This window comes from Coenobita brevimanus, chromosome 30 (assembly GCF_032717465.1).
Source record: "Coenobita brevimanus isolate Jiangsu-jjx chromosome 30, ASM3271746v2, whole genome shotgun sequence".
In the NCBI taxonomy this organism is placed as follows: domain Eukaryota; kingdom Metazoa; phylum Arthropoda; class Malacostraca; order Decapoda; family Coenobitidae; genus Coenobita; species Coenobita brevimanus.
Genome location: NC_136983.1, coordinates 13,066,841 through 13,080,375, shown reverse-complemented (window position 1 = coordinate 13,080,375; position 13,535 = coordinate 13,066,841).

Here is a 13,535-nt window from a genome sequence, read left to right as displayed (position 1 = left end):
TTAAGTGTGGGTTCAGATAAGGCTTGCAGGAAGTAATCGGGTCAAAATTAAGCCGACCAATAATTCAGCAGCGGGACATCCTTCATGGAATCAAGATTAATAACGTGTCGTCATACGCTCCCTCCAATTTTCATCATCTGTAACGTATGATGACAGTTTAATAAAAACGTGTACTAAAAATATGCGATGGTGGCAGGGGTAAAATATTATATCCTTTTTTTTTTTTTTTTTTAACAGGCATTATTGCGGTGACTTTTTTTCTGGGTTGTCAGGCAGTAATAGTAAATGGTTTTTGTTGTTCTGCTCTTTCCTACATATTTTTTAATCAGCTAAGCTATTCATTTATCATTTTTGGTGGTTGTGGTGATGGGAAATCCATCAGTTTTCAGCTTTCCTTTCTTCCTAACAAATAATTTAGTCATGAATCAGAAATACTTGAATTATATATATATATATATATACACACAGAGATAGGTAGGTAGATAGATAGATAGATACACGAGGTGCTACCCAAAAGTTCCAGTAATTTGAATATTGTAGAAAAATAAGTTACCTTACCTCCTACGGTAGTTCTCACTGTCGCATTCGAAGTAGTTCCCTTGGGCATGTATGCAGTGGTACAGGCGGTTTTTCCACGAGGCCATGCATCCCTGGAAGGCTGCATGCATTACGGTATGGAGCAACTCCTGCGATTCCGTCAGGATCTCCTCAATCGAGTCAAATCGACGCCCTTTCAGTCGTAATTTCAGCTTGGGAAACAGGAAAAAGTTGCAGGGGGCAAGGTCAGGCGAATAGGGTGGGTGGGGAATGACTACCGTGTTAGTGGAAGCCAGGAACTGCCGGACAACAATTGATGTGTGGGCGGGGGCGTTGTAATGATGCTGGACCCAGGCTTTGTTCTTCCACTGTTCTGGATATTTGCAGGGGATGTTCTCCCTCACATGCTGCAAAACTTCACAGTAAAACTTTCTGCTGGCAGATTGACCGAGTGGGATGAATTCCTTGTGAACAATCCCTTGGATATTGAAGAAAACGATCAATGCACCATTGGTCCGCCTTTGCAAAACTGCCAAACCACCTACACACCACGTTACAATACTAAACGTAGCTCAACAACATTTCCACTCACAGATACGGTCGGGACCACACTAATGCACAAGGAGTGCTGCTGACTCCTTCTAGTGGCAAAAGGCATAACTGGAAATGGTTGGCTCTCTCTTCAAATTACTGGATCTTTTGGGTAGCACCTCGTTTATATATTGAATTTGTTTTTTGTGAGGCACGGCAAATGAATTCCGTATAGTTTTGCGATTTTTTTTCTTAAAATTTGGATTCGCCTCTGAAGAAAAATGATCGCCAAAATTTATCCTTCCTTATGTTGGCCAAGTTGATATTCACATCGGTAAGGGAGAGGAGTCTATGGTTAGACTACCGAATATAAAAACTGAAATTTTGTTTGATTTATGCATTTACATGTCTGACTCTCCATAACGGAATATAAGTCTTTGGTATTACAGACCTGACAAGGCTATGGTATAAACAGTGTTACATAGCCTATGATTTCATCATCCTTTGTGTAATTCTAACGTACAGTATGCTGCATGTTTGATCACGAGCGTGTTCTACCTCACTCCCCCCGTCCTCCCTTATAGTAGAGTAAGTCGTTCTTTCTGTTGTTCAGAGCAGGAGTGTCAACTCTTTGTCCCCTCTGGCTTCATTTGCGCGTCCTTCTTACAAGTTGTATCAAGCTCTGCCGGCCCCTATATAATGAGCTCAGTCTCTGCATTATTGCCACTTAGATCTACTCCTCATTTTGTTCACATCTCTGTCCTCCACTGTACAGTTGTTATTATTGTGACTGCTCAGGAAGTCTCCAACCATCTAGCAGCTGTGTAATTTGAGTATAAGTGTTGTTACATTTTTTCTTGTACTGTGTAGCGTAAGTTGTTAATTCTTAGGCCTAGTGGGGTTTTTGTGATTCATGTGTTTTGGGTGTCAGCCCTTATTAATAATATTTTGTATCTGTAATAATATATCTTGCATTCACTGAGTATTATCTGGTATTGTCATTTAATCAGGGCTGACTTAGATAAATTTACTCATGCTAATTTCGTGTTAATAGAGGCTATTGCAGTTAACCATATACTTAACCTGTTTTTTGCCATTACATTATCCTTATGAGTCCTGAATGTTTTGTTGTTAGTTTGAGCATTAAACTTTAACTTGTAATTTTACCTAACTCTTTTGTTTTGAATCTAGAACTTAACGGGACAGTAGTGATTTTTAGTATTCTCACTTAAAGTGTACATTATCTTTCTCTGTTCCGTAACACAAATTTGGCGACCTCTTATCAGGATATTCAGGATATTATCATAAGGATATTGCTTGATATTTTGCGACTGTGATTTATTCATGATGTCTACTATTAATACACTTGATGAAGCCAAAGATTTTTTGTCAAATGTGCAAACAGTGTGTGATGTAGAAAACAGAACAAAGAATGAACTTAAGCTTGTTGCTCAACAATTGGGAATTGCAGTTCACTCTCATCATTCTAAAGATCAAATTGTTGGCATGATTAATAAAAGCTTGTTTAATGTAACTCCTCGAAATGAGCAAACGCAGATTGAAATAGCTAAGTTACAGCTAGCTCTGCAGGAGGCTCGTGTTAAGGAAGCTGAGTTTCAGGCTCGTGCTAAGGAGGCTGAGTCTCAGGCTAAGGAGGCTGAGTCTCAGGCTTGTATTCAGGAGGCTGAATTTCAGGCCAATGCTCGTATTCAGGAGGCACAGGTACAGGCTCAGGCACAAATTGAACTAGCTCGGATTCAGGCAGACCATGCGTATCGCATGAAACAAGGTGGAACTGGATCATCTAGCTCTGATGATTTTGATGTGGCTAAAAATGTTAAACTTGTCCCTCCTTTTAATGAATCTGATTTAACAAAGTATTTTCAGTTGTTTGAGAGGGTAGCTACAGGTTTTAATTGGCCCAAGAAGTATTGGCCAGTACTCCTTCAAACTGTTCTCACCGGTAAAGCTCCAGTAACTTATGCATCTTTGCCTCAGGATCAATCTGATAATTATGATGTAGTTAAGAGCTTGATTCTTAAGGCCTATGAACTTGTTCCTGAAGCCTATAGAGTAAAATTTAGGACAACTTATAAGCAAGATAAGCAATCCCAGGTTGAGTATGCAAAAATCGAAGAAGATCTGTTAGAGCAGTGGTTAAATTCTAAGAATGTGGATTCTGATTTTGACAAATTTAAGCAGATGATTTTGCTGGAGGACTTCAAAAGGTGTATTAATAAAGATGTAAGCCTATATCTTGATGAGAAAAGAATAGATAATTTGTCTGATGCTGCAGTTTTAGCTGATGAATATGTTCTCACTCACAAGAGATATTCTAAAGAAAAAGGGAAAGCTGAGAGTAAGTACGTTGCCTCTACTCAGAGTACAGGTAACAGGAAAGAGAATAAAGATTATGTTTCTCAGGAAGTAAATACCAGCTTCACCTCTAGATTTCAGAAAAGTAAATGTACTTATTGTAGTAAGCTTGGTCATACTACGGAGAAATGTTTCAGGAGACAGCGTGATGTGAACAAAAAGGAGTCTTTAAATATTCAGTCAATTGGTCTAGTGTCCACCCTTGAGAGTTCCCAGAATTCTTTAACTGAGTTAACTGAACCTGCTTTGAGGGGTAAATTAAATTCTCATGATGGAGCTCCTCTTTTGAGCAGTAACGTGGGTGACACTCTCAAGAGTTCATGTGCTAATTTCTTGTCTGATGGTTTTGTCAGTCCTCTGGACAGTAATGACAGGAAATCAGTTAAAATATATCGTGATACAGGTGCTTGCCAATCCCTTATGCTGACCAGTGTTCTAGGCTCTAATGTTAATTCCTCTGATGAAACTGTAATCTTACAAGGCGTAGGGAATAATTACTTCTCTGTCCCACTGTGCAGAGTGAATTTAGAGTCTGGTTTTGTTAATGGTTCCGTTATGGTTGGGTTGGTTGAGACACTCCCAATGTCAGGTGTAACTTTCTTACTTGGAAATGATATTGGTGGAAGTCAAGTGTGTCCAGCTCCTCAGTTGTCTAGTGAGTCAGTGGCTGCGGCGCAGGATTGTTATGTCCCTGATGTGTTCCCTGCATGTGCTGTCACTAGGGCTAAGTCTAAAGTTACTGGTGATTTAGAGGATAATGATGATGATGATGTTATCCTAGCTGACACTTTTCTTGCTAATTTGGACCACTCACCAGATGAGGTAGTACCCCGTAGCGTTGATAATTTGTCTCGTCAAGAGTTGGTTGAGTTGCAGGTTGCTGACCCTGAGTTGAAAGGTCTAGCTAACTCTGCTTGCAGTGAGGAAGAGTCAGCTGGTGCTTCTACTTGTTATTATATAAAGTCAGCAGTACTTATGAGGAAGTGGAGACCCCCAACAGCATCAGCCGACTGTGAGTGGGAGGTTGTACATTAAGCTGTCATCCCTCGTGTTTGTAGGCAAGATATCATTAGAGTGGCTCATGATTCCAGTTTGGCAGGACACCTTGGAGTGAGGAAGACTGTGGCACGCATTTTGAAACACTTCTACTGGCCAGGTATCTTCAGGGATGTTTCCTGGTATTGTAAGTCTTGTCACACCTGTCAAGTTGTGGGGAAGTGTAATCAGACCAAAAAGGTTGCACCTCTAGTTCCCATTCCTCCTTTTGAGGCGCCTTTCACCCGTGTGTTGGTGGATATTGTGGGCCCTTTTCCTAAGACTTCTTCAGGATTTTCTTATGTGTTGACCCTGATTGATATGGCTACTCGTTATCCTGAAGCCATTCCACTTAGATATATCTCAGCAAAGAACGTGGTTAAGGAAATGCTAGGGTTCTTCACAAAGTTTGGTCTGCCCAAGGAGGTACAGTCAGACCGGGGAAGTAATTTCATGTCAAATGTTTTCAAGCAGTCTCTGAAAGAGATGGGCATCAACCAGATCACGTCTTCAGCTTACCATCCCCAGACCCAAGGAGCGTTGGAGAGATATCATCAAACACTCAAATCGATGCTCAAGAAATACTATTTGGAACATCAGAAAGACTGGGATAAAGGTCTTCCATTCGTTGTATTTGCCGCAAGAGAATCTCCAGATGAATCACTGGGCTTCTCACCCTTTGAACTACTGTTTGGCCATGAAGTAAGAGGACCCCTTAAGCTACTCAAGGAATGCTGGCTGTCGGAGGAAGATGACGTCAACCTGCTGGAGTATGTGATGAAGTTCAAAGAACGGCTGTCCACTGCTTTACAGCTGGCGAGAGAGAATTTAGGAGCTGCTCAGAGAAGATGAAGACTTGGTATGATAAGAAGTCCAGGTTACGCCACTTTCAGCCAGGAGATCAGGTTTTGATTCTGCTACCGGTGCATGGGCAACCTCTTCAAGCCAAGTTTAGTGGTCCTTATTTCGTGGAGAAGAAACTCAGTGATGTCAACTATGTCATCGCCACACCAGATCGTAGAAAGAACAAGCAACTTTGTCACATCAACATGCTAAAGTTATATCACAGGCGGGACGAAAATAACCCAGTCTGCACTGTAGCTGTTCCACCCGAGTCTGCAAGTGAACTTCTCCCATGCAGCATGAGCCTGAGTGATAGTTTGGGGAAGAATCCTGATATCATGAATGATCTCCAGACTAAGCTTTCTCATCTACCTCCCGAGGAAAGGTAGGAGTTTTCGGCATTACTGCAGGAGTACCCCCAAGTGTTCCGTGCTACTCCAGGAAGAACCACTGTGTTGATGCATGATGTCGATGTTGGAGACGCAAAGCCAATTAAATTGCCTCCTTACTGTGTGAACCCAGTGAAAGTTCCTCTCATCCAGAAGGAGCTTGGCTACCTGTTGGACCACAAGATGATTGAGCCCTGTCAGAGCGAGTGGAGTTCTCCTGTCACTCTAGTCCCTAAGCCAAGTGGGTCACAGCGGCTTTGCATTGACTACAGACGTGTTAATCAGATAACCAAAACAGACACCCTCTCCCTCGCGTGGAAGATTGCATAGACAAGATCGGAAAGGCTAGGTACATATGTAAGTTTGATTTGTTAAAGGGATACTGGCAAGTACATATGACTGAACGTGCTAGGGAGATCTCATGTTTTGTAACACTAGGAAAGACTTTTGCATGTTCTGTAATGCCATATGGTATGAAGAATGCCCCAGCCACATTTCAGAAGCTCATGAATGTTGTAACAGGGGGTTTGGCAGGGTGTGTTGTTTATATTGATGATGTATTAATCTTCAGTGACGACTGGAAAGATCACCTATGCCATGTCAGTAAATTTCTTGAGCGTTTGGTTCAGGCTAATCTTGTAGCTAATTTATCAAAGTGTGAGTTTGGTCAAGCTTCAGTACCTTGGGTACGTAATTGGTGATGGACATGTTGCACCACCAGGAGCTAAGGTTCAGGTTATAAGTGATCTTCCCAGATCTAAAAGTAGGAAAGAGCTACAAAGATTTTTGGGAATGGTAGGTTATTACAGGAGATTTGTTCTTAACTTTTCAATTCTTGTATCACCACTTACAGACCTACTGAAAAAGGGAGTTAAATTTGTCTGGACCGATGACTGTGAATCCTCTTTCAGCAAACTTAAAGCTATCCTATTAAGTCAGCCAGTGCTCGCTACTCCAAATTTTGCAAAGCCTTTTAAGATGGCTGTTGACGCAAGTGAAACAGGAGCTGGGGCTGTTTTGCTGCAAGAGGATGATCAGGGTATTGAACATCCTGTATCTTATTACAGTAAGTTCACTCCACCTCAAAAGAACTACTCAACTATTGAGAAAGAGCTATTGACCTTGATTTTGGGTTTACAGCATTTTTCATTTTATTTGTGTTCTGGTTTTGACCCCATAGTCATTTATACCGATCATAACCCACTGAAATTCCTTAGTAAGTTTAAAGATAAAAATCAGAGATTGACAAGATGGAGTCTACTTCTTCAGGAGTATTCATTAGACATACAACATGTCAAGGGGAAAGAAAATGTTATTGCAGATTGCTTATCTAGACTTTAGACAGATTGTTTTAGAGTAATAAGAAATTTCCTTTGTAAATTTCTTTTTCTTTGTGGGGAGGTGTTACATAGCCTATGATTTCATCATCCTTTGTGTAATTCTAACGTAATAGTATGCTGCATGTTTGATCACGAGCGTGTTCTACCTCACTCCCCCCGTCCTCCCTTATAGTAGAGTAAGTCGTTTTTTCTGTTGTTCAAAGCAGGAGTGTCAACTCTTTGTCCCCATGGCCTCATTTGCGCATCCTTCTTACAAGTTGTATCAAGCTCTACCGGCCCCTATATATTGAGCTCAGTCTCTGCATTATTGCCACTTAGATCTACTCCTCATTTTGTTCACATCTCTGTCCTCCCCTGTACAGTTGTTATTATTGTGACTGCTCAGGAAGTCTCCAACCATCTAGCAGCTGTGTAATTTGAGTATAAGTGTTGTTACATTTTTTCTTGTACTGTGTAGCGTAAGTTGTTAATTCTTAGGCCTAGTGGGGTTTTTGTGATTCATGTGTTTTGGGTGTCAGCCCTTATTAATAATATTTTGTATCTGTAATAATATATCTTGCATTCACTGAGTATTATCTGGTATTGTCATTTTATCAGGGCTGACTTAGATAGATTTACTCATGTTAATTTCGTGTTAATAGAGGCTATTGCAGTTAACCATATATTTAACCAGTTTTTTGCCATTACATTATCCTTATGAGTCCTGAATGTTTTGTTGTTAGTTTGAGCATTAAACTTTAACTTGTAATTTTACCTAACTCTTTTGTTTTGAACCTGGAACTTTACGGGACAGTAGTGATTTTTAGTATTCTCACTTAAAGTGTACATTATCTTTCTCTGTTCCGTAACAACAGCCAGAACAGAGAATTGCATTAGCTTATGAAAGGACACACTAGCTGTACCCTCTTAATATACCATACCTAACATATCTGGATTTTATCCTACTCAGGGCGGCGCTGGTCTGAGGTGAATGTGATGAGACCGTTACCATTACTAAAACTTGCAGAGGTTGATGACGATTATGATACTACTACAACCACTACTACTACTACTAATACTACCACTACTACAACAACAACTACTACTACTACTACTTCTACTCTACTGCTACTACTACTACTACTACTATTACTACCACTACTACTACTACTCGCAAGGTCGCAATGTTAGCGCTATTCATATTTTCCGCACTTGATGACCCCTGACCCCTGACCTGGCGGATACAGGTCATGCATATAAAAAACACCTGTAGTACTCATTAACGTCTATAAGCATTCCGAGTTTCATCTGTTTCTATCCACCCTCTGTGGAGCTAGGGAACTTGAAATGCATGGAATGGCCCACCAGAGATACAATTTCTAGGTGGTGCTGCCAGCAACTGGAAGTGAGTTTCGACACTAAATGTTATTTTTATGTGGAGATACTCAAGTGCAACATTCCACCCTTGAATCATGGCCCTGGCGCAATCATAGTCTGGATTTTAGCTATTTTTACCGATTTTGGATTTGATAACCTTTGAACCCTAACCCGGCCAATGTAGTACATAGGTGTACAGTAGAAAGTTGTAGTACTGGTCAGTGTACATAAGCATGCAACATTCATTCATTTCCATCTAGCCGTTGGGGAACTAGGGGAGCATTTTTGAATATTGGTACTGGTTGCTAGGGATGTTGAGGCCTACCTTCGCAGGGTTGCCACTTGAAAACTAGAGGCGAGAGGGGGAAAGTGTATGACACACTTCCCATAGGGAATGGCCTCAAGAATACGCCTAAAGAAGCCAGAGCTTTCTGCACCCATTGGTAATGCTTCTGCAGTAAAGCTCAAAAGGTGAAAAGTACGAAAAAAGGGGGTTTTAGATCGTTGCTGGGCAACGAGTATTTGCCTAGCAACCAAAACATAGCGGACACAAGAAGGTCTTAGGCTGGTCATTGTATTCAGGTTTGGTAATAATTGGTTAATTCTGAAGGATAAAAGTGCATGTCACAATTAAACAAGAAAGTATACGAGAATACAAGAAATAAAATGCAACTAACAATAAGGTCAGATTAGAGATGGCCAATAACTAGAATACCGTAAAATGTCCAAGGAAAGTTGTGGTAAAGAAAAACTTTCCACAGTCACTGCCTCCTCGAACCTGAGCTATAGAGGGACCTTGAGGTCAACGTCTCTCATTTTGTGCATTTCACCATATTTCATCCCAGACTTCTTAAGTTCGGTGGCTCTAGCTTTCATCCTTCATGGAAAATTAGGTGGCATCTGGAATATCCGGAAAAGTCCCAATTTTTGACCTTGGGTCATCTCAGAGAATAATCAGCCAATTGGAATCATAATCTTTTCCGCACTGCATCCGCCTTAAGGCTATGTTGCAGAAAAGTTGCAGCTATCTAGCATAAGAGGTTCTTGAAATAGCATAGCTGACTCACTTTTCTGCGTTCCAGATAATATCTGGAGATCTGGTTGCCACCATATTTGACCAAAAGAAGTGGACAGCTGTCGGACCAATTTGACCGTTTGAAGGCTGTTGGCCAAAATAGCCTTTGATATATCGCATTTTTAAATTAATAATAATAATAATAATAATAATAATAATAATAATGACTAAAATAACATAACTTCCCACAGAGTTGTAGGAATTTTTGATAGTAAGAATTTTAAACTTACATTAAATAACAAGTACTCGCATGCCAAACTCCAAAACTTTTTCAATATACGAATTATACCAACACTCTCTTCCTCACCAGTACCATGACTTACTTCCTGTTACACCCATAACTATGTGTAAATATCATATATTTCTTTACAGCCTCGCATCATGATCAGTACCATACATATAGTTGAACAATAAAAACCCCGTTCTATCTACGTTTCCTTGGGAACCGTGAACGACTTCACTTTCTTCCCTTTTTCTCCTGTTCTCTTTATTTCGGGTGTTCACCTATTTTCTCGTACTCTGTCGTACTCTGTGCCTCTCATCACTGCTGACGATCCATATGCTTTAAGAATATTTACTAAATTGCATTCGCGGTATCTAGCAACCTTTTCCTCTTCCATCGATTTAATCATGTTCTCTCTCTCTCTCTCCACACACACACATAAAAGTACAAATTATCTTTCTGTAAGATGGATTACTTTGGAAAAGCTGCTGTAGTTGGTGGTAAGGAAAGGGATAAAAGTAGAAATCAGGATAATGATTTCGACCCAGAAATGGTTGAAATGGAAACCTAAAATAAATTTAGTGGAGAAAGTAAATAAACTGGAGAAAAACTTCTCAAATGGAAATAGAGGTAGTCAAAAAGGAACAATGCATGCAAAGGGGAAAAAAAACGAAATAGTCCAGGAATTAAACAGAAAAGACACAACATTAGATGAGCTGTCAGGTGAGGTACATTCACACTGAGAAAGAAGGCTAGTGAAATGGGGAGTACAGTAGTCAGCCATGAAAGATTTCTGGAGGAGTTCAGAAATGATACAGAGACATAAGCAAGCAAGCAGTCTGATAGACCAAAGCACTGAAATACTGTTCATCTTTGTCCTGCGTACATTTTCACGTTTCAGCCTACTGATACAGTCCCTTGTGAAATGGCTATCATCAGAAATGACAATATTCATCATCATTGCAACTTCACTTTTGCTCCAGATAATCTTGTACACCATCAACGCATTGGACACTCACAGTTTTTTTATTTCCCTCATAACACATCAGTTTACATAGTCTGTCCAGATATACCACCATCTCATACATCAGCATCAGGGTTATACATAGCACCAGACTACTGTGCGGTATTTACACCAGCCATGTCTACTTTATCCACCATCAATCACTACGCCATTCTCAATCATACACACAAACATTTCCACCCACTGCCTGATATGAACTTAAACATGAGAACAAGTATTAAGTTGACTTCACCTAAGTTTGAAACTATGCAGCTGATCAATGAAACAATGAAGCCCTGGGAAGATTTGAGTTTGAGTATGTTCAACCCATATCATGTGTATAGCCCAGCACCTACTGTCTTTATAATCGTCTGCATTGTAGTTGCAGTACTGCTGTTCGCAATGCACAGAATGCATGCAAGAATTGCTAATTTGGAGTCATTATTTACTGGGGGGAGAGTTAACATCCAAGTTAACCCCCCTGAATGAAGTGTACATATTTTGTATATAGTACTAATTATATATATATATATATATATATATAATACAAAGAAGAATGACCCATGTATGACATACCAGTACCATTATCTTTAAATGAAATATTAATATATAACTCTTACCATAATCTTAATTTTAAACTTTTTTTTTTTTTTGCATGTATGCATTTCACTACAATAACCCAAGTACATACTGTATTACAGTTAAATAATTTACTTTTAATGCATTTATTCAAATATGTATACAACTTGTTTAAAATGTAATATTACTGAATAATCACTATTTACTATAAATATTATATGTATACAATATTCATACAATTATGTTACTTTTCCAATATTATGTATTTCACTTAATTAGCTTATAAGTTCATTATAATGTGTATATAATATGTATTAATATGTTATATCTATTAACTGTCGATGGTACGCCATTTTCGCGTGACCGAGCATATATTAGGACTCCATATTATAATTACAAATCATAATAGATAGATAGATAAACAGATAGATAGACAGCTCTATGCGAGCCTGGGAATGGGAAATGATCTTGCAAGTTACACTGAGGAAAAGCTGACGACAGACTAGGAAGTAGGAGTCAGGAGATGATGCAGTTAGTTGGTCAGCGATCACCAGGTGAACACACATACACACATACTCACACACAGGCTTCTAGAACTTTCCAATCACAGGGAACACACGTGATTCGTCTCCTGTTTCACCAGAATTTAGGAAAGAGAGCTCAGATGGAAGCTAGCCATAGAACAGGCAGGTCGTAGGGAGAAGGGCTTAGCAACTTGAGAGAGAGAGAGAGAGAGAGAGAGAGAGAGCGAGACAGGGAGATAGCAAGCGGGACTCTACTTTATACTTCGCTCTGTGTGACAGACTTGTTAATATTTCCAAGACAAATAAAAATAATCCCATACTATTCTTTACCTATCTTGTCATTGAACGACAAATGGGAAAGAAGATTATCTACTTACAAAGCTACTCAAGTATAACAACCGCTCGTCCACAAGTCTAATATATATAACTTCTCTACAAGTAACTACAAAGTCTTTTTATGACACAGTGACACCCTAAGCTTTGAGGTGTACAATATTATGGAGTTGAGATAGACATAAAAAAAAAAAAAGGAGTTATGATATTGGCAAAGAAAAATCCACAGGCCAAAGAGATAGAACTAGATATACCCTCACAAGTAGGACTAATTACAGGAAAAGTCAATATATCTGAAGGAAAAAAATTGTGGCAAACTTATCTCGCCACCCAAAACAAACACTTGGGATAGAGGTGAATATGAAGAAATAGCAGAATGTACAATACGTAATTTAAGATGCAGCAGATTTCTCAGATCTCCGTGTAGAAAAGTTACACTTCAGCAAAGGTAGTTCACCCCAAAACCTCCCTCCAACAAGCCAAGGCCTCGCGCCTCACATCCAACATTCATTATACACTGCATACTTTATTATGCATGCCTTGGACTCCCATTTCAGTTCTGAAACTGTGGAGACACTGAATCCAGAAGAATTGGGTTACACGAATGACCAAGAACAAGAGCTACTCAAACCGGCCACCACATGGAAAGTACTAGAAGCCTATTGGACAGTCATTTGCTCTTGTAAGAAATGCACCAGATCAACCTGTCCTTGCAGAACAGAGACAGTAAAATGTGAGAAATTCCTCATGTGCCAGAAAACATCACCTAGTTGCTGCAAAAACAAAGGTGATTAAAGAGTACAATCCCGCCATCTGCAGCTGGCTTCTCATCTGTCATGAATGCCAGTGTTTCTGTAAATGGTGCACATTTCACGTGTACCAGTGCACCATAAGTGCCTGTGTTTCATGTAATTACTGTACATTAGTAGAATGCTGCAAAAATATGTAAATATACACAAAAAAACAAGTTACCAATATTCAATGATTACGTTGTCACTGAAAATAACAAATGCCAGTTAAGGAGTTGGGGTGACCTTACTTATTGTATACTGGGTCCCCTGTAGACCATAGGGTGAAAGCAACCATTACTATGAAAGTTATCTTGGAAAGAGTACTAAATGAGATAATTTATGGCCAAATTAGGTGGCCCTAAGTAAAACACAGACTATTTGGAGCAGTTTTGAAATATGAGCTACTTTCAATTTGCAAGCGATTTTTACAAATAAAGAGTAAATTTTGGAAAGGTTACTAAATGAGATTATTTACGGCCAAATGGGGTGGCTCCAGGTATAACACAGCCTATTGGGAACGGTTTTATAATCTGAGCTACTTTCTAATTGCAAGCGATTTTTGTAAATATAATTTTCAGTAATTTTGTACCTAAAACCTTT